Source organism: Pistacia vera, unplaced genomic scaffold (assembly GCF_008641045.1).
Source record: "Pistacia vera cultivar Batoury unplaced genomic scaffold, PisVer_v2 Contig476, whole genome shotgun sequence".
Classification (NCBI taxonomy): Eukaryota; Viridiplantae; Streptophyta; class Magnoliopsida; order Sapindales; family Anacardiaceae; genus Pistacia; species Pistacia vera.
In genome coordinates, this window is record NW_022196308.1 from 177,845 (window position 1) to 199,742 (window position 21,898).

Consider the following 21,898-nt stretch of genomic DNA (forward strand, 5'->3'; position numbering starts at 1 on the left):
TTCTGCTTCTGTCATCAGATACTCTTTCATTACTTTTATTTTTCTTAAAGGCCATTCCTTAATTATTGTGATAAGTTGTAAAACTTATTTCTAATTATTTTTCTAAATTGATTTATTACTTTATATGGTAATATAATGAAAATATTTTAAATTAAATTTAACATTACTTTATATATTTCACAGTATAATCATTTTAACCAATTGTTTAAGTCATCAAACGTATCTAAGACAACCTCCAAGTTTTGTGATAATCAATTGAATAGTAATTTCCCATTTCCATATAGGTTCACCACTGCCATAACCCATAAGGTCTACTACAAGGGATAACAATTTGATCCAAGTGACCTTTAATTTATATAATTTTTCATAAGGACTCAGTCTCTGTTATCATAATTTGTCTCTAAAATTTGCTAATGGACCTAAAACATTATTGATAAACACTATACATTAAATAATCAAAGATTTATTATTTAACCGAAATCTTAGAGATGGAAATTATTATTTTTGCAGTTAAAATTGGAACCTGTACGCTCATCAAAGCTAACTAAAATACCAAACCAACCATATCATATAAATGGGGTAGGCAAGGCCCGGCCCAATAGGATGGTCCCAATTCTTCAAGGACAGGCCCCAATTTGGCTGGGACCAGTCCAGGCCATGAAAATTCACAGGGCCAGACTGGTCCCTAGGACGGTCATGGGCCCATAGGACCGGTCCGGCTTGGAATATTACTTTAGCCGCAAACCCCCCCCCCCCCAATTTTTTATATCTTTCTAATCGAAAATTATGTAGGAGGTACTTTCTTCAGGAGGTGATTTGTAAGTTTTTTAATTATTATTAAATAAATATACATGAATGATTAATTGTTATAAATTTATATGATTTTAATTTGAAGAAATAATTTATTTTAACATAAATATAATATTCACACTTCACAATATGCAAATTTAATTTAAACTTAAACAAATAAACAATTAAATAGTTTTTTTATTAAATTATTAATTTACATCATCAAAATTCACATCTTCCAATCTTTTTTTGAAGAGGTTGAGTAGTTCAGGATCTTCAGGGTGCTGTTGTAGTCTTCTCTCTACATGATTCCAATCCCGTAAACATGTTATGACTTCAACCATCTCATCGGTTAATGAGCATCTTTTGTCTTTAAATGTGGCCACTAATTGAGAATGTGACTTAGATGTAATTGTCGCAATTGGCACAGACAAAATGTCACGTGCCATTTGAGCTACATAAGGAATCAGCTTCATTTTGATTCCACCACTGAAGCAGATCCATCTCATGCTCTCCTTATTGGTCATGTAGGACATGTCTATTAGTAGGTGTTGCAGCTCATTTGGCCCATGTCTACTAAGTTCCATATACATCCACCGTCACCGCTACTAGTTTCATATACATTCAATATGAACTATAGTCATGTCCTAAATGCTGGCCTATCCAGTAAACATGCAATTAAATCCTTTAATTTAAACCTAGGATCTACAATATGACCTAATCCATATAAGAATGAATATCTAACTAATTTTCTGGTATTTCGTTTCCATGTTTGAAACAGTATGCATTAAGTCTGGATTATATCCAGTTTAGCAAAAGTTTTAGATATTTGAAGTAAAATATCTAACGCTAAATTAGTAGTAGGATAATAAATACCACTTAATGTATTAGTAAAACATAAAAAACTTTTAAGAAATGAATGAAAAATGTTGCAAACTGTCCAATCATCATCGTTGACGACTTCGTCCGAATAGTTCTTCCAGTTGACGAACTCTGCAATTTGTGTTGCGGTTGGCATAGCTCTTTTCAACATCAAGTACGTGCATTTCCAACGGACAGCATGTCACAATACAAATTCTTTGTCGAACCAACGGCTTCTCTTGCAATATATTTATGTACTCATTCCATGTTGTATTGCTACCGGCGATGAATCCGATAGCCGAGCTCACCTTTTCAATCCTCGCATGTATAACTTTTAAACCTACTTAACAATCAAATTGATGATGTGGAAAGTACATCTCTGGTGAAAATTTTGCCTTCAACAAGCAGATTCAAATAAAAAATTGTCGCGGTGTTAGCAGCTTCATTATCAAGCGTTAGCGTCAAAACTCTCTCAGTTAATAATAATCTTGCAAAACTTCAATAATTATAAAATAAGTAGTCTCGGCACTATGTTTACATATATGGTTTAAAAACTATCAATTTTGTTGTAAATGCCAACTATGATCTACGTAATGTATTGTGATAATAAAAAATCTGTTTTTTGATCTCAATCATATGTCTAAAATAAGTGCAATAAATATATTTCTAAAATTTTAAATTCTTTTTTAAGTTGATCTCTTATTTTAGTCTAAAGTTTTTATATGTCCCTCTACTTGTACCTCTACTAACAGGGCTATACTGTGGACAAAAAGTAGTTTTAATCATATAAAAAAATGATTTTCAGATAAAAAAGGGGATAGTCCGTAGCAACTATGTACTTTGTTATTTCCTTTCGTGCATGAAGTGCATTGTATTGCCAATAAGAGAGTTGAAGATTGTGGATTAAATTAAGTTGAGTTTGAATTTGCTTATCGAGTCCGATTGAAGTTGAACCGGACTGAATAATTGGGGGTGCTACTTCTTAGGTGCTGCACATCGTCGAAGTCCCATGCTCAGTGCTGATAATGGTTGAACAAAAATTACATACCCTCACATCTCTTCACCTTGCCCATTTGGCTTTGCCCGTTTTGATTTAGTGAAGAATCGCTATACCTTGACACACCCTCCTCGATGGTCTTCCGTGGTGTCGCAACTCACTTGTGTTTGCTGGACATAGTCTTGACTATTTTTGGTTATGGAATTGCTACCTGGAAAGGGTAAAATGGATCGAACCCTCAATTTCTTCGGTGGATGGAGGAACTAGAACATAATACTCTTGGGGAATCCATTATGAATTTATGATAGAATAATAAATAATAAAATGGAAGGAATTGAATAATATAAATAATAGATGAATAAATATAAATATAAATTAAGAGAGTTTGAGAATTGGAGTCGAGAGAATGAGAGATTGAGAGTTGAGGAAAATGGATGGAAATAAGGAGTATCTATAGTTTATGTTTGGGCGCCCCCCCCCAATTTTGACCATTGAGGCAACGGTCAATTCCCTTGTTTTTTTGGTTAAATTTTAGTTTAACCCCTATATTTATTGTCAATCATTTATTGATATTTCCAGGGGTTTAAATGAAATTAGGAGGGGTTTGGGCCTAGGCCTGGAAAGGGACCGGCCTAGGACAAGTCCCTCTCCTTAGGCTTGGTTTGGGTTTTGGCCCAAGCCTTATAGGATCGGTCTTTGGGAGGACCGGTCCTTGGTTTGATTTTTGGGTTGGTTTTTTGGGCCTACCAAAATTCCCCCCTCTAAATTATTAATGTGTGAATAAAAACTTAATTACCCTTATCCTTTCCACCCCTACAACAACCCTCGCAACCCCTACAATTAATATTAATTTTCTTTAGGGGGTGCATTTGGATCAGGGGCATATAAGATAACAGGGATAATCTTCGTTTATTTTGCAAGATTTCGGTGTTTGGTTTGCAAGTAGTAAAATATGAAGGGTATCGTTTATTGCAATAGTGTTTATTATCGGTAATGTGGGGTAATCTGATACCCTCCCCCCCCCTAGGATAAAATATTATCGAGATAATCTGATTTTTTATACCCATTTTGTCCTTAATTAACCATTTCGACCACAATCACCCTCAAATGTCTACCAAATAACAATTACCCAATCCCCTTATATTTGCGAAATTAACTAAAACATTCCAACCACAAAAAGTTTAAAAGTTAACAAAATACCCTATCCACCCAAGACCCATGCAGCTGTACTCACCACCATTAGCCGCTGGCGTTAGTCTTTGTAATGGTGCTCAATCAGTGGGATCTAGCTAGTCGTATGTTGGTAAGGCCTTTTCCGCCATGATCTAAACAACTAGATTTGGCTGTTTTCTATGGCGGTTCACGACCATAGATCTGGTCATGAAGTGGCCATAGATCTGGCCGTGAAACGACCATGGATTTGTGATCCATGGCCAGAAATGCTTTGCCAATGCACAACCAGCCATATACAGCTAATCATGCACCATTTGTCAATTGTCGTCGGTGGTGGCTGGCTGCCAACAATGGCTTGGGTTGGGTGGGGTGTATTTTGCTATAATTAAAGTTTATATGACTGGAGTGTTTTAGCAAAATTTCAAATGTAGGGGGTTAGGTAATGATTCAAAAAATAATTATATTAATATTTTAAAAAGAGGGCAATTTAGTAATCTGTATACATACCCACCTATTTATCCTTTCAACCAACACATTATTCACCAATTTATTCGAACCAACCAAACACATTTTCTAACATTCCTAGTAATCTTCAAGGCATCATTTTTTCTTTAATTAACATCCCTCTATAAAAAAAAATTATATGATCTAAACGCCCCTTATAAGTTATCAATTAATATATAATGTTCATGAATTTTGAACAGAAAAGTTTTATTAATAAATTCTGATTTTCTATTTATTGATCCTTAATAATAGTATAGGATATATTATAAACTACTCCTTAGGTTTGGTTTTATCACTTAGACTATAACATTTACATTCCAGATTTTATCACATTATACCCATGAACTTTTAAATTGGATCATTGACACCCGTCATCAGTCTCTCACTAGTATGATCCTTTATAGCAATAATCTTTTAGGTTCATTCTATCATCTCTAGTTGTTTGAGAATCTCAATACTTTATTTATAGACAATCACTCTAGCTCTTTCCCATAGAAATAAGAAACCTAATACCTTGTTGATTTAGGCTTAAGCAAAAATCATGTCATTCTCTTTATAATAATTCACTTTCTAGTTCACTCTTCCAGAGATGAAACTTCTCTAATCTTGTTTGATTTTACCAGGTGCCAACTTTAACTGGTTCAATTCCTTCCTCCATTAAGAACTACGAAAGCTAACAGAGTTGTAAATATTTGAGAACCAACTTTCCGATTCCATTTGTTGTGCAAATTACACTTGTTGGCTAATTAAAAATATTGTTGGATTAGGCCCTTATTAATGCCTAAGTATGACCCAAGAAGTGAGTTGGCTCAACTTATTCAACCTGAAACCTCTTAATATAAATGCCATATATATATAGTTTGGACCACACATTTTGATAATTGACAAAGCATTTTTTTTTCTTACTGTTTAAAGAAAGTGAGGAGAATTTATTATTCTATTTTAAGTTTTGAAAATGTTAGAAGTAAGAGATTGAAACAATTGTAATCATTTTAGCTAAAAGTATATACAAAAGGATTGTTTTTTTGGACAACTGCCTCAACAACTTTAGGTGTGTGTAAGTTCTTTTATTTTCATTAATACTTTGTGTTTAGTTATAAAATATCATCATTATTCCATAAATTCAATTTATCTCTCAAGTCTCATCATCTAATTGTATATAATTCACCTAATTTAAGCTAAGATGATGCATATACTTGTGCGAATAGTATATTATGTATACAGATTTGAGATCCCACTAATGTGACTATTAATGTGTTAATATCACATTAATTGTAAGATTTTCGCGGTGTGACATTGTTTCCTATAATTATGTAGTATTTGACACATCAACAACATATGACCAATACTTCAGGTTCAAATTGGGATCCCAAATTTGAATATGTAGCACTCCCTTAGGCTGCATTTGGTTAGGGCCCTTGGAAGATTACTCCGGTAATCTATCTTTCAATCTAGTCATTATCTTCTTTGGTTCTATAGGTAATAAAAGATTTCGGTAATCTTTTATTACTCGGGTAATTGAGAGGTGTGTTAGTGTATGCCCTAGGAACTAATCGTCTTGTTAGTTTCAGGGCGTTATATCTTGCAAATATTCTTTTAGAATGGAAGTAAAGTTCTGATTTCACATGTACGTTTACTGCTTCATTTATATTATTTATAATGCATGTGAAATATCCAGATGATACTCTTTTAGAATCAAATCATCGAAGCATTCCCTACATAAGTATGTTAATTGGGCAATAACATTGCATATAGGCATGCTGAATGTCTCCTTGAATACATGTGAGGGTATTAGTGTGGGTGATTATAAGAGTTATGTCACTGGGGCTGGCATGGATAAATAGTTTAGTGAACTGTTTATCAAATATGACTGATTACAATAATCACATGACATTTAAAATGTGGTCATGTACTTTGTAGAATTGTACTAGTGTTCCATTGATCCTTAGACCTGAGACGTCTGGTTGGATTGGACATGGGACACATATGGTTCATATGGTGTATAAGCACGAGACTAGTCATGTCTTGTGTAAGAAGCCGATTTAGTCATATGTTATTCATGTGCGAGGACAATGATGGTCAAGATAGGATCCATTAACTCAAAACAATTTGGTCCCGAGTTCCCAACCGAATGTCAATAAACTTAGAAAAATATCTCTGGCCAGAGTTGAAAACTTTCATATGAAAAGAGTTTCATGATGAAACGTTCCATTGTATTGACAATTTGATTAAAGGTTAAGTTAGAGTTTTGACATACCATGAACCCATTCTAATTGGGATTAGCAACAGATGGATTTTACTATACGGAACATACGATCGGAAAAAGGTTTATTGGACTTTAACTTCATTGTGGCTTAGGGGTTATAGAGCTTGCTAGATGCCTACCATGATCATGAGAGTTTTGATCATAAAGAGTTATGACGAAAACTATCGAAACACGATATGGGCCCACGGCTAGGTTCAATCAACCTAAGTGGTCGCCAAAAAAAAAAAAAAAAAAAAACCAATTATGAAAAAAAAACATATCGTTAAAGTTAACGATGTTCGGATGTAAACGTGTGCCACCGAATTTATGTATTGATGTAAATATTATTCATGGAAACTAGCACTTACCAAGGTATAAGGTCATTTGGTCATTATTGGATTATATTCAATAATGGACTAATATATTATTGGATTAGATTCATAATGAGTTAGATATATTAAATGGATAATAATATACTTTGATTTAAATTTGTTTAAATAAAAAATTTAATATTAAGGTTAATAATAAATTAAAATTACTTCAAGGACATAGAACAATAATGATTTAATATAAGGTGTTAATATAAATTTGAAATTGATTCAAGGGCTTGAAAGTTTATTGAATTTGTATTAAGGTTAATATAGATTCATTTAGCTCAAGGACTTGAGAACAATTTCAAATTATCACAAAAAGGTCTGTATATAAATAGTGATTTATCCCAAATTTAACCTAATTTCATTTGATTGAAAAATTCTCATCCAAGCTCTCAGGTTGGTTTCTCTTCTTGTCTTGGGGTGGATACACTTAAAGGTTCTTCATCATTTTGAAGATCTTTCACCCCCAATCAGAGCTAAAGGGTTGTAGACTTAAAGGTACTAATTCCCCTATTTGTTTTAATTTCATGCATGTGAACCTTAGTTCATGCCTATCATTTTTACACCATATTTCACCATGTTTACCTCGAAAGCTAAATCTTTCAAGGAGAAGGGGTTATGTGATTACCGACTCAGAGGGTGGTATTTCAAGATTACCGTGGTAATCCTATTTTTGTTCCATTTTACCTTACTTAATAAAAAATCTAGACACAAATGCCCTCCTATTAAGGTCAAATAACAATAACCATACTCTTTGAATGGTTCTTTAACCTCATTATTAATTTTTGGACACACACACACACACACACATGGCAAGAAATCGAATGGGCCTTGTCAAGCCCAAATACGAAACACCCCTACGTGCCCAATGCCATGACCCATATTGATTAGGCCTACGCTAAGATCGTGCCATGGCTAGCCCTTGCACCAATTAGACTGCATAAATATGGATCCATCATTAAGGCCACACCTTGAGTTGGTCCCACCATAAGCTCACTTGTGCTTTGGATCATTGGCCCTAGGCCGCTGCAAGGTCAAGTCCCATCAATATGTATTCTCCCCAAGAGTTCCATCTTCATCCTAATTCATCAAGATCTCAATCTTACGTGAATTAGACCCCAACCTTCTACTGAGTAGACACTTTGTGTATATTCACTTAACCATTATGGACCAAAGTCCTACTGGGATCGAAATTAATGACCATATGAGTATCCATAGACTCTTCTAAGGATTATTATGGAATACCATACGCTTTAAGAACTATACCCCGTGCCAGCCCAACTAGAGTGGAACCTCCTTTCCCTGGCCCTCACTAAAGCCTTGTTGACTGGGGCGTGGCGGTGCCTAGGTAAACACCATCCAATTTCTCTGGGGCTACGCTAGTTGCTTGTGCGTTGAGGTCCGAATGCGTGGCCTCAACCTCACAGGTCCGTTCCATAATTGTAGATTATGGCGGTTGTATATATAAATAAGAGTTGGGCATTTGGATCGGGCCCAAAAGCCCAGCCCCAACCCGGTCCTTGAGGCCTGGTCAGGAGGGCCTGAGCCCTCCATTGGGCCCTCCTCCAAGGCTCGGGCCTGGGCCCAATTTTTTTTTGTATTTTATCCTTTACTCCCCTGTAAAAACATTAACACCTTATTATTTTAAATAATATAATTACAAGGGCTAAAATGAAATTTTACAAAATTTATTAAAAAAAAAAAAAAAGTATTTTAACTTTTTATAACCGTTGGCTACTAATGGTCACACAGCCAACGGTTTTAATTATATTATTAATTATAAGTTTTTTTCTTTCATTCCACCCCCCTCCCCCAACAACTACACTATAATAACCCTAAACTCTTTCATTTTTTCACACCAATCAATCTCTCATTCTTTCATTCTCTCAATCTCTCTACTCCAAATCCCAATCAATTTCTCATTCAATTATATTTATAATTTATTCATATTATTTATTTATATTATTCAAATTTTTTTCTATTTTCAATATCATCATAATTTCATATTATATTTAATTTCTTTCATTTTAATTATATTATTTTATCACAAATTTATAATGTCTTTCCCAAATGAGTTTTACTTCCATCCACCGAAAAATTGAAGGCTTCAATCCTTTTCACCATTTCCTCCTGAGGAAGCACTGCCATTCCACACCACATTCGGTCGGGGAGGTGTAGCCAAACACATGCGAGCTGCGAGTCAACGGGCACAGGCATAGCCCACCCCCCCGACCGTCAAAGAGGGTCTGTTCGATGTATGACGATACTTCACCAAATCAAAACGGCCAAAGACAAATGGGGAGGGGAAGAATCATGTGGGATATTAATTTATGTGGAACCATTATTGGCGCTGAAAGGGACTTCGACGATGCGACGACACTAACAAGAACATCCCCAATAATCATCTTCAGCGGATCAGGTAGACAAATTCAAACTCAACTATATTTAATCCACATCCTCAACTCTCTCAACATGGCAATACAATCACACATGTTGCCAAGGAAATAGCAAGATATATAGTTGCTACGGACTCTCCCATTTGTTTATCTAAAATCTTTTTTTTGTTATAGGGTTAAACTGCATTTTTTCCAGCATATACCCCTGTTAGTAGAAGTACAGGTAGAAGATATACTAACTTTATACAAAATAAATATAAACTTAAAAACGAATTTCAAAATTTTAAGATATCTATTGCATTTACATCAGACATATGGGCTTGTAGATCAAAAACCCATTTTTAACTGTCCAGTACATTTCTTAGATCATATTGGGGTTTACAACAAAATTGATAGTTTTAACCATTATATGAAAAACATAGTGCTGAAACTATTATTTTTACAATTCTTAAAGTTTTGCAAGAATATTTATAACTGATAGAGTTGTAGCGCTACGCTTGATAAGGCACTGCTAACACCGCGGCAATCTCTTTATTTGAAAAAAGAATTGGATCCGCTTGGTGAAGGAAAATTTTATCACCAGAGATGTGCTTGTCACATCTTCAATTTGTAGTTAAAGCAGGTTTGATGCTTAACATTCAAGATGGGGAGGTGCGTAGAGCTATCGGATTTATCGTCGGCGATAGCAATAAAAGATGCAGGAGTACGTCAATATTGTAACAAGAGGAGCACCGGTTCGACCTTTGAAGTTATGTACAGACATGCCTATCCGTTGAAACTCGACCTACTTGATGTTGGAAAGCTTTGCCAATTGCGAAACTTACGATTTCGTCACCGAAAGAACTATCCAGAGGAAGTTTGTCAACTATGATATGGGCGGTTTGTGAACTTTTTTATTCATTTCTTAAAATTTTTTAAGATGCTACTAATACATTAAGTGGTATTTATTATCCAACTATATTTCAGTGTAGTATTTTAGTTCAAATTGCTAAAACTTTTGCTCAATATAGATATGATAACATTTTAAGTGAAATTGTTTCAAGTATGGAAGAAAAATATAAGAGATATTGGTTAGATATTCCATTTTTATATGGATTAGGCCTTTTTCTAGATCCTAGGTTTAAATTATCCTTAGTTAATTGTGTAATTACTGAGTTAAGCCATTATTTAGGACATGATTATACGTCTTATTTGACTGACTTTAAACACAAATTGGATAGGCTTTTTTCTTTATATGAGAACAGGTACAATGGAAGTGGAAGTGGAAGTGGAACGTCAAGGAGAGGCGATCAGGACCTTGATGCAGCTCCCCCTCAAGGATCGAGCAAGTGGGCGTATGTGGAACATGGCGGAAGCTCCAGCTCCAGCTCGTACATACATAGACCAAATGAGATGATTCGCTACCTACAGGTGGACCTGACTTTTATGACGATGAAGGAGTAACTTGACATGAATATTCTTCAATGGTGGAACCAACGTGAAAGTTGATTCCCCATTATATCCCAAATGGCACATGACATTTTATCTGTGCCGATTTCTACAATTGCATTCGAGTCAACATTTTCAACGAGTGGTCGGATTGTTGAAGACAGAAGATGTTCTTTAACCGATAAGATGATTGAAGTGATAACATGTTTACGAGATTGGACTCATGCAGAAAGAAGACTACAACAGCACCCTGAAGATCCCGAACTACTCAAACTCTTTAGGAATACAGATTTGAATAATGTAACTAGTGTTGACGATGAAATTGAAGATGAATAATTTAATTAAAAAATAATAATTTAATTGTTTATTTGTGAAGCGTGAATGTGTGAAATGTGAATATTACATTTATGTTAAAAATTAAAATTAACTATTAATTTATTATTTTTTAAAATTAACTATTAATTTATTAAATTTTTAGAAACTTACTAATCAACCCCTAAAAAATACTAAAAACACCCTATAAAATTTTGTTTTGCCCCCAAATATAAAAAAAATTTAGGAGGGAAAATAAAATTATCCAAGCCCCATGGGACCTGTCCTCGGCCTATGGGACCAGTCCCGACCAGGCCTAAGGCCTGGTCTGGGTCCTGGTTTTTCTCATGGGCCTGGGACCGATCCCAAGCCCATGAGTGACTGGTCCCATTTGGGACCAGTCCCAAACGGGCCCAGGCTTGGGCCCGCAAGGGACCGGTCCTTTGCCCACCTCTAATCAGCTCCATCAGTTTCAGCCGTTTAGGATATGGTGGAGGTCTTGAGGATATGTTATTTTGTTCTCTTTGTTGTTTGTGTTTGTCTCCATTGTTGGAAAGTTTCCTAATTATGGGCTAACATGAATTATGTTTTGATTTAATCAAACCAGATAAACACATAGTCCAATGAGATATTTTGATGGGCTTTGTGATCATTTATTTTGAAAGCTTTATACACTTCATATTTAATTGATCTGGGTTATGACTAGGGCTGGTAAACGAACCAAGCTGCTTGTGAGCCAGGCTTAGCTCGGCTTGAGTCTAGCTCGTTAACGACTCGGTTTGTTTGGTTTCAAGCCGGCTCGACTTGGTTCGTGAGAGAGAGCAAGCCGAGTTCGAGCCTGCCTCAGCTCAGTTCACCAGGCTTGTGAGTCAAGCCTGGCTCGAATAAGTAGGGGGTTTTTTTTGAAGCATGAGGGATTACACTAAAATTTTCAAAACAAAAAGTTTTCAAAAATGACAAAGACACCCCGATTTTAAAATCCCTAAAAATGTCGACTCCAAGTCTCCAACTATTTGCTGTAAAACCAAACCAAACCCAAAAATTGTTAGCACATTTTCCAGCCGTCTCCGATGTGTTTCGTCGTCGCTGTCAAAACCATCTGCTTTGCTGGAGTGTTGTCGTAGACTCGCCGCCGTCAAACCCATCCACCCCTTCAACTCTCGCCGATGCTTGGCCGCAACTTGTTTTCCTTTTCTCTCCTCGCCGTGAAACCCATCTACTTCGCCATCCACCGTCGTGTTGTCACAGTATGTTTGTTTGTTTTGAATCTTGTTGACTTGTTGTTACCTGTGTATGATTGATTTTGTGAAACCTATTAGCTTCTCATGATTTTTGTGAACTCTCTTATGTAATAGGTGGTTTTTTTTTCCGGTGAAACTGAAATGGGGAATGTTTCTTTGTCATGATTGTTGTGTATGATTGTTGTGTTGTCGTCGTTGACCGTCCTAGTGTCACCGTGAAACCCATATAATTCTTCAAGGTATTAGGTATGTGCAGGGCAGTCTGCAGTAGGCTAATTTTTTTGTTTTAAAGGAATTGTTAATTTGTTTGTAGGGTGTATGAGGCTTTAAGGAGGGTGTATGAGTGTGACATGTATGCTCCTAATAATTGCAGTAGGGACTAGGGCAGTCTTCATGGTTCAAATTCGTAGTAGCCTAGCCAGTAGGGCATTTGTTTGTTAATTTGGTTTTAAAGAAATTGTGCAGTAGATTGAATAGGCATTTAATTCTTCACATCTTTTAAAAAAAAAATTGGGCATAAAATAGCCCTAGTCATGATTCATGAACTTCAAGTCTTCAAGTTGAAGACTTCAACCAACTCTTTAATTAGAATGGGGCATTTAATTTCTTCAACCAACATCGTTAATTAAAATGAGGCATTGGAATTTGCCCAATTTTTTTTAAAAAAAAATTGCTTTTCTTCGAGCTGGCTCGCTAGTCGGCTCGAACTCGGCTCATTAAACCTGCTCGTGAGATAGGCTCGAAATCCCTTCAATCCCTAACGAGCCGAGCTGAGCTGAGCTGAGCCAAGAAATCAGATGCTCGGCTCGTTTTTGTCTCCCCTTTCACGAGCCAAGCTTGTTAAGCCAAAAACTCGGCTCGGCTCGGCTCGTGAACAGCCCTAGTTATGCCAACTAGTGTGGGCAACATAGTTTATTAGGCCCTTAATGGGGGGGCCTTATAGACTGATATATAAATTGACTAGGTCCCCTTTTCTAAACGTATGATATTATTCCCATTAAAATATCGTCATAATTGTGCATTCTTGGAAAGGAAGACAAGCCTCTTGATCGACCATCAATCTCTTTAAAAAATCAGAGACAATTGAATAAATCAGGTTTGTCTTATTCCTAATTTAACATTAGTTTTTTATAAACTAATATGTGGGTTATTAAGATAATTCATTGATATTATATTGGTTTTTGTAACTCAATACTTGAGATTTCTTGCATTGATTTATATTCACACTTGGTGAATAATTCTTACATGTGGTATCAGAGCCACACATATTAGTTTATAAGATCTGAATCTTGAGGTTATAATTGGAATCAAAATCAAAATTGATTTAAAAGTTCATATTGAAAATTAGGGTTCTTGTATAAATAAGGAACCCAAATAGGGGCTTTTATGTTTTGAACCCATATGGCTTTTCTGACCATTTGAGAACCTTTTTTTGTGCCATTGGAAGGTGGAAATGCTGAATTTTTGTTGTAGGAGTCGAAAAATATAGATCTAAAATTTCCAGATTGCAGGGGTGAAATTGTCAAATTTTAAACATTTACAAGGCAAAACGTAACTTTATAAATATTTGGGGTTTTTATATTTATTAAATTAGGGTTAGCCAACCTGATTAGGTCAAACTAGGTCAACCCAGCACGGTCATACAGGGTTAGCTCGACCTGAAATGTCAAAGCGGGTCATGCGACTCGATTAGTCAGCTCGGGTCAGCACAACCTGGCCAAACAGAGTCACCCGACCCGATTAGCATGATTTAGCCCAACCCGTTAACAGACACAGTCAACTCACCGTGGCAACGATGATCGTTGACCATGTGGACGCACGTGACAGTGTTTCTCAACGCATGGAAGTGATATTCCGGCATGTGAAAGCACGTGAGTGGTGTTTCTAGAATGTGAATGCGCGTGAGACTCTTTTTTGGCGTGTGATCACGCTTTCCGATGCATGAAGGTGATCTTCTAGCACATGGCAGGGCGTGCGAGCATGTATGGCGGTATATCGATGCATGATGTGAAGTTTCCGACACGCGAGAACGCATGTGATTGTTTTTCAGTGCGTGTGGTTGCGCGTGAGCCTATTCTGGTGCTGTTGAAGATGAAATCACCTTTAAATCACATTTCCCTCTATTATTGTTAAAGTTATACTCCATCTACGTGCAACAATTATATAGAGTATAATTTATAAGGAGTGATTGTTCTTTTGGTTGGAACAATTATCAAATTAAGATTGTAAGAGATAATAAGGTTTTATATCTCATGAAATCTTAATTATGACTATTAAAATACAACAGGATTAAATTGAGATTGTCCGAGATAATTGGGTATTATATCTCATGAAATCTTAATCATGTAAATTGAAATCCAAAAAAGGTTATTGAATTAAGATTGTCAGAGATAACTAAGTGTGTATCTCAGAAATCTTAATATTTAAGGCAATATTATTTAGTATCATTAGAACACTTTTGTGAATTGTCAAAATGTTTAATCACCAAAGCGATGCATTCATTGAAGCTTGCAAAATTATTCATTTGGAAAATGATACATTTGGTTACATTCTTCAGTACAAATAATTTCCTACCCAAAAGGTGATTATTATTTGATGGGTGCATAAGGTTAATTTTGGAAATGCATTGGTTCTAAAAAATTCAATACACTTAAAAGTGGGTGATTTTTCAATTGACATGTGTTTTCCTATCAAGTGGAGGATGAACAATCATCTAGAAAGTTTTATCTACCCAAAATGGCGATAGTCTTTTGAATGTCATATGTTACATTAGTCTTTTTGATAACCTTATGTGTAGGGTCCTAATAGCATGTCATTTTCTCTGCCAAAGTGGAGTTAATGATGATGCACTAAAAATCCCTATAAGATGTAGCTTATCAAGTTTTAAAGCTACTTTAATTATTTATTGCCTATAGTTTTATATTTGGGATACTAATAGTATGTCATTTTCTCTGCCCAAAGGGGAGTTAATAGTGATGCACCTAGTGTTCTTATGTAAAATAGCTTATGAAATTTAAAGCTATTTTAATTATTTATTGTCTATGATCTTGAGATATTAATAACATGTCATTTTCTCTGCCCAAAGGGGAGTTAATGGTGATGCACTCAGAATCCCTATGAAAAATAGCTTATAAGGTTTTAAAGCTATTTTAATTATTTGTTGCTTGTAATGCTGAATTGTTGCATCATTCTTTTTAAGTGGTTGAATCAAGATATTGAGTTAGCCCTGAGAATGTTCCATAAATCATGTTATTGTTAAGAAAATTTCATAATTTTCATGTTTTATTATTATTATTACTATTGTTGTTGTTTTGTATATATACATGAATAATTGTATATTTGTGGGAATATGATTAAAGTGAATTTATGGGCATGCTGTTAAGTACATGAATTTCATGTTTGAAGGGTTTATGGGTGAGATAAATGGTAATTGTCAAAGCAATCCATTTATTGGTACTCATAAATTTCTCTATCATTAATTTGGGAAGTCTAGTTCCTTAGAGCATCTCCAATGGTGCTCTTTATTTTAAAGAGCATATTTCACAAAAATAAAGAACATCTCCATTAATTTCTAAATATAAATAACAAAATTTGTATTGAAATCCAATGGACTCTTTAAATTAGACTTAATAAATAAAAGAGAGGCTTAATAGGACAGAGAATTAATAATAAAATGCATAGAAACTTATAATTTATTAAATAAAATTGGGATAAAGAGTGAGATTTGACTTTCTAGATTTAGAGAGTCAAACTCACTCTTTAATTTATATTTAAAGGATAAATAGTCTATTGGACTCTTGTTTTTATAGACAAACTTTTTTTAATAAAAAGTTTGGATCATATAAAGAATCATTTAGAGATGTTTTTATACAGTAATCTACCCAAAGGGTTTCTTATGTATTTTATATTGGAACCATGGGTAAATCAATAGTAGCGTAGCGTCAAGGTAATTTTTCATCCTAAAGGAGATTAATTATCCGAAATTTGGGCATTATTGTTGATTGGTTTATTATGAGATTTAGTTGTCTGTTGCATTCTACACATAAGGTAAGTGTGCAATATTTTAACTTGAGACCCTATGACAAATACCCATGGTGATATATTATTAATAAAGTATTGATATTCCTTTTGAGTGATTTCTTTTTCATCTTACCATACAACTCTCCCCATGCAATTGATTAGTTAAAGATAATCTTTAACACTTAAATAGACAAATGAGATTCAACAAATTGATCTTTATATTTGTCTTCAAGGGGAAGAGAATTTGTTCTTGATAAAAGTGCGAATGTCTTATCAGCTTGTAATGAGAATCAGGGTAATATGTTAAAATTGAGATCCTTAGTTAAAAAGGTGCACATTTTTGTATGAATGAAGGATACAAGAATTTTTTTTTTTTCTATTTTTATTATTTTTGGTAGTGCTTAATTTGTTTAACTCCTTCCTTGATGCACTACATATAGTTGAATTCTTTTCCTTAGCTACCTCTGTAGTTTGTTCAAGAAAATGTGAATTTTTTAAGATGACGATTTTCTTCATGCTTGTTTTAGCAATATTGAAACCATGTTTTAATGCTGTTAAAATTGTCAAGAATAAAAAAATTTCTGCATATAAAAGTTTTCTTTTTTCTAATAAATAAAACTTTAGTTTATTTTTGACAATCCTCTTATCTCCTTTAAGGGGATGGTTTTTTTGCTATATTGTTTTTTTTTAAATATATATAGCTTGATTCATATATAAGTCTTGAAAACTTTCAAAGTATTTGTTTCAAGCTTTAATTGAAGGTTTTAAAGTCTATAAAGAAATTTTGAGGTAATAAGTATTGTGACAAACATGTAACTATTATTTATATATAGTTGTTATGCCTCGTAAACCTAAGCAAATTGAGATGGCTGAGAGACAAAGTCGCACTAGTAAAGGTATGGTGAAATATTGATGACTAGAAAGTTTTGACTATATTATTTTGAAAATTGTCTTTTCCACACATTGGCTAGAAATTTCTAGTAAGCTGATACTAGTTTTTTTTTAATCTTTGGATTGTTTGGAAACTCAAGTTTAGCACATTAGCTATCTTGAAAACTCTAAATTTTATATGTTTATTTCTGTGTATCATAGCATCAAGATTATTAAAGCTATTTGATATAGTTAAATATCTCATATGGAAGCTTTTAATCAAGTTTTTAATTCTCATTAATATTATTGTTATTAGAGGTTAAGAGGAATGATATGGATTCTATGAAATGTAATTGTTTGTGATAGCTTGTGCTTTCCCTTAATAAAGTTTACTCATTTGTTATATATGAGTGTTTAAAGCTAAAGGGATTAAAAAACATATTAAAATGCTTTAAAGCTAAGTTATTAGCTATGAACTCCACATAAAGGTATATATGTTTCATAGAAACATCATTTCTCTTATGTTTTCTAATGCCCTTTTGTAAAGATTTTTGTATCACTAATTTTTTGACCTTAAACTTCATATTTATGCTTATATATATTTGAAGGTCAATGGGAGGAATTATTTTCTTTAATTTCCTTTTCGGTGACTATGTTGGATAAATTTTCTTTAATCTAAGTATAGATCATTGAGTGGTATTAAGGGAACTTATGCCTTCTTTTTTTTTAGACTATTTGTTTTATGCTAACATTTGGTATTTCTAATCTCTTGAGAGATAATTAGAAGTGATGAGCTGGCTGAATCAAATGCCTTATTTTTTAATAAGTTTTAGTATATGTTGTAAATGGCTGATGGGGTTGTCTCGCATAAATTCTTAAAGTATTACATATATTTTATGTCCTCATTAGTATGGTCAAGAATTATGATTACGGTTGAATGCATGCTACAGTGGCTGTTATGGTCGATTCATTAATCAAAGTGTTAAACTTGTTAATTTCTATATACATGTGATAACAAGTGTTTCGAGTTTTTGATGCACTTGGTTAGTGGGAGTTTTTCTCTTTCTAGTTATCTCTTTACGGTCCTAGGATTCCCAATTCTCACATGTTTCTTTGATTGAATGACTTGTTGTTCTTGGTAATCAGAAAGTGTTGATTTGTTTACTATCAAACTAATCAACACTTTCTTGATATGTCTTTTTATCTTGGTGGTTAGTTTTGATTTGTTTATTATTATGAAATGATCTTGTTGTTGAGTTCAAATGATTGATTGTGGTGGAGTCTATCCTGTTAGGATCATTTTGTGATGAATAAGTTTCATTTTGTGGCTATTTTTTTTTTTTTTTTCAATTTGGGCAAATTTAAATTCAGGTTTGAATGAGTACAGTAGATCGAATTCAAGCTTCATCCCCAGCTCAAACTCATGAGCTAACGTGGGTAATTTTTAAAATGTGGGGCATTGAATGTAAATTAATAAATAAAATAATTTAAAACACGTTTGGCTGATTGTTACGAGGTAGGATTTGAAAATTAATAAAAACACCACTAAGTTTTTTAATTTAGTTAAACAACCAACAATAAAAAGTTTATAAATTGACAAAAATGCCCTCGCCAACCCAAATTTGCCAGTTTCGGCCACCACCGTCGGAAGGTGGCCAAAATCTGGCGTAATGGAGCATAACCGATTGGATCTAGCCGATCGTGCATCGATATGGCCTTTCCTGGCTAGATCCATCATGGATCTAGTCGGAAAAGGCTAGATCTAACCACATATGGCCGTCAACGCCAAAGATATGACCATCATTAATGGTCAACAAGGACCATATCTTGGTCGTCGTTGACAATCAGATGTGGCCAAAGATCTAACCGTCAATGACCAGATTTTTAGTCGTTGATTTGGCATTTTCTGGCCCGATTCATCAAATTAGCGCACTACCGACCAAAGACAGCTGGTAGTGCGCCATTATACTAGATTCCTGCCACCTTCTGGTGGTGGTGACTGGAATCTAGTAAATGTAGGTGGGTGGGGGTGTTTTTGTTAATTTATAAATTTCTTTTGTTGGGGTGTTTAGTTAAATTAACAAACCTACGAAGGTTTAAAAGTAGTTGAATATAATAGAATTAAATTTTGAGAATAGGGGAACAAATATGTAGGATAGGAATAGGATAGTAAAACTTAAATTATTCTTATTTTTATTTCGATAGGAAATTTAATTTTAAATTTTGCATAATTCAATATTGTTGTGTGGTCAATCCAGAGAGGATAATTCCTTATTAGGAGAGAAAATATTTAGATTGGATCAATTTGGATGGAAGATATGCAGATTGACTTAAATTCCAACTAAGGTAGTTGAAGATCATGCAACTTTATAATCCTACGTATTTGAATCTTATCTCAAATCTATCATGTAAATGGATGCTATATAAACCCATCATAACTTGTTTTCAAGGGGGGCTGCGAAATTATTCTAAGAAAATCTTCCTAGGAATTATACTATTATTTGTAAGCTCTCAAAAGCAATAAGATAACAGTAGACGTAGACTCAAGTTTTAACTTCTCGAACCACTTTAAAAATTGTCTTGTGTTCTTATTTATGACTCTTTCTTTTTTATTCATTGCTGATTTTCACTAAATCACGCACATATCCATTCTGGTTCTGGCAGAGCCAATTAGAATTCTCTAGTTGGTACAGATTTCTGTATCAAGATTTTGGCGCTAGAAGGAGGGCCTGATTCACAGCAGCTCTCCATGTTTTTCCAGCAAGTTTCAACTTCTTCAGCAAATCCCAGCTTCTTAATCTAGAATCACGTTATCAAATGTGAAAATCTGAGCAGGATAAACTCTGAATCTGGCTAAGCAATAAACACAATAATTGTAACCCTTTGAGTTAGCTTTTCGACGGTCCAAGTATCATCCAAATCTGAGTCTACAGCTCAAGTTATTGTCAAAATACTAAAGTTTGTTCCAAATAAAAGATCTCAAATCGCGTGGCCAGATCGCTCAGATTGCGTGCTTAGATCACTCTGATCTTCAACTTCAGATTGTATGGCCAGATCACTCAGATCACGTGCTCAAATCTCTAAGATTAGAAAGAGCTTGCTAGCTCTCTAGCTCTGAAGCTTACAAGCTCTTCAAGCTTTCTGATTGAGCAATGCTCTCAGATCAAGCTCTCCATACTTTTTGATCGAGCTATGCTCTTAGATCAAGCTCTCCGCTCTTTCTAATCAAAGTCCTCGCACTCTCAAATAGAGCTCCTTATGCTCTCTGATCGAGCTCCCTATGCTCTTAGATCAAACTCTTTATGCTATTTGATTACTCTCATAAGCTTGCTCATTAGCTTGAGATCACGTGTTCAACATCTCTCAGATATCTTCGATCGCGGCAAGCATAATTCAAGTTCTTCAGTTCGAGACTGCAACCTATAGTGCGACAACCATCCAGATCAAAGACATGAGTTTTTGAAGCGCGATTATGCCCTCCAAAAACTGGGGGGTTATTGTTGTGAAGTCAATCCGAAGAGGATAATTCCCTATTGGGAGAGAAGATATTTAGATTGGCTCAATTTGGAAGGAAGATATTCAGATTGACTTAAATTCAACTAAGGTAGCCGAAGATCATGCAACTTCATAATCCTACGTATTTGAATTTTATCTCAACTCTATCATGTAAATTGGTGTTATAACCCATCATAACTTGTTTTCAAGGGGGGCTGGGAAATTATTCTAAGAAAATCTTCCTATGAATTATACTATTCTTTGTAAGCTCTCAAAAGCAATAAGATAACAGTGGATGTAGGCTCAAGTTCTAACTTGCCGAACCACTTTAAAAATTGTCTTGTGTTCTTATTTAAGACTCTTTCTTTTTTGTTCATTGCTGATTTTTATTAAATCACGTGCACATCCATTTCGGTTCTGGCAAGGTCAATCGGAATTCTCTGGTTGGTGTAGATTTCTGTATCAACAAATCTAATACTTGAGTTTTTTTTATATAGGAGGAAAAAAAAAAAAAAAGACTAGTCTCCCAAAATGTAAAATAATAAAGAATTTGAAAAGAATAAATTTGAAAACCATCCCACAAATATCATTCCTAATAGTTTTAAATATGAAGCTGATAATCCAATTAAGGAATTAAATATAAAGATGACCACGTATTAGGGATTACAATATGAAGATAATCATTTAATAGTTAAGGTGCTAAAATGAATTATAAAATTATATTTAAATGTTGGGTTGCCCTACTAAAGTAAAAATCATAGTTTACCTTATATAACTTTTACAATTAGCAATGTTTTCAAACCTGGCCCGGCCCTGCCAGTCGAACCGGTTCAACTGGGACCCGACCAATGAGTCGAGCCGGTTGAGGCTAAAAACCGACATTTTACAATTGCCTACTTGCACACGCGATTGGATCGGTGCACTGTGGCAACCCGCTGGTCCAACCGTTTTTTTTTTTCCAAAAAACCGGGTGTCAAATAAAATAAACCCTATATCCCTTAAACCCAAATTTCAACGTTCCCCCCCCCCCCCCCCCTTCCCTTCTCCCCTATTTTTACACCATTTCCCTGCACTTTTGGTCTGAAAATCTTCCACCGTGACTCCCCTTCACCATCGATTTCCTCTCTTCACCGTGAAGGCATGAACTTCCTCCTCTTCGTCATCAGTTGGTACCGAGACTCTCCTCCTCCTAT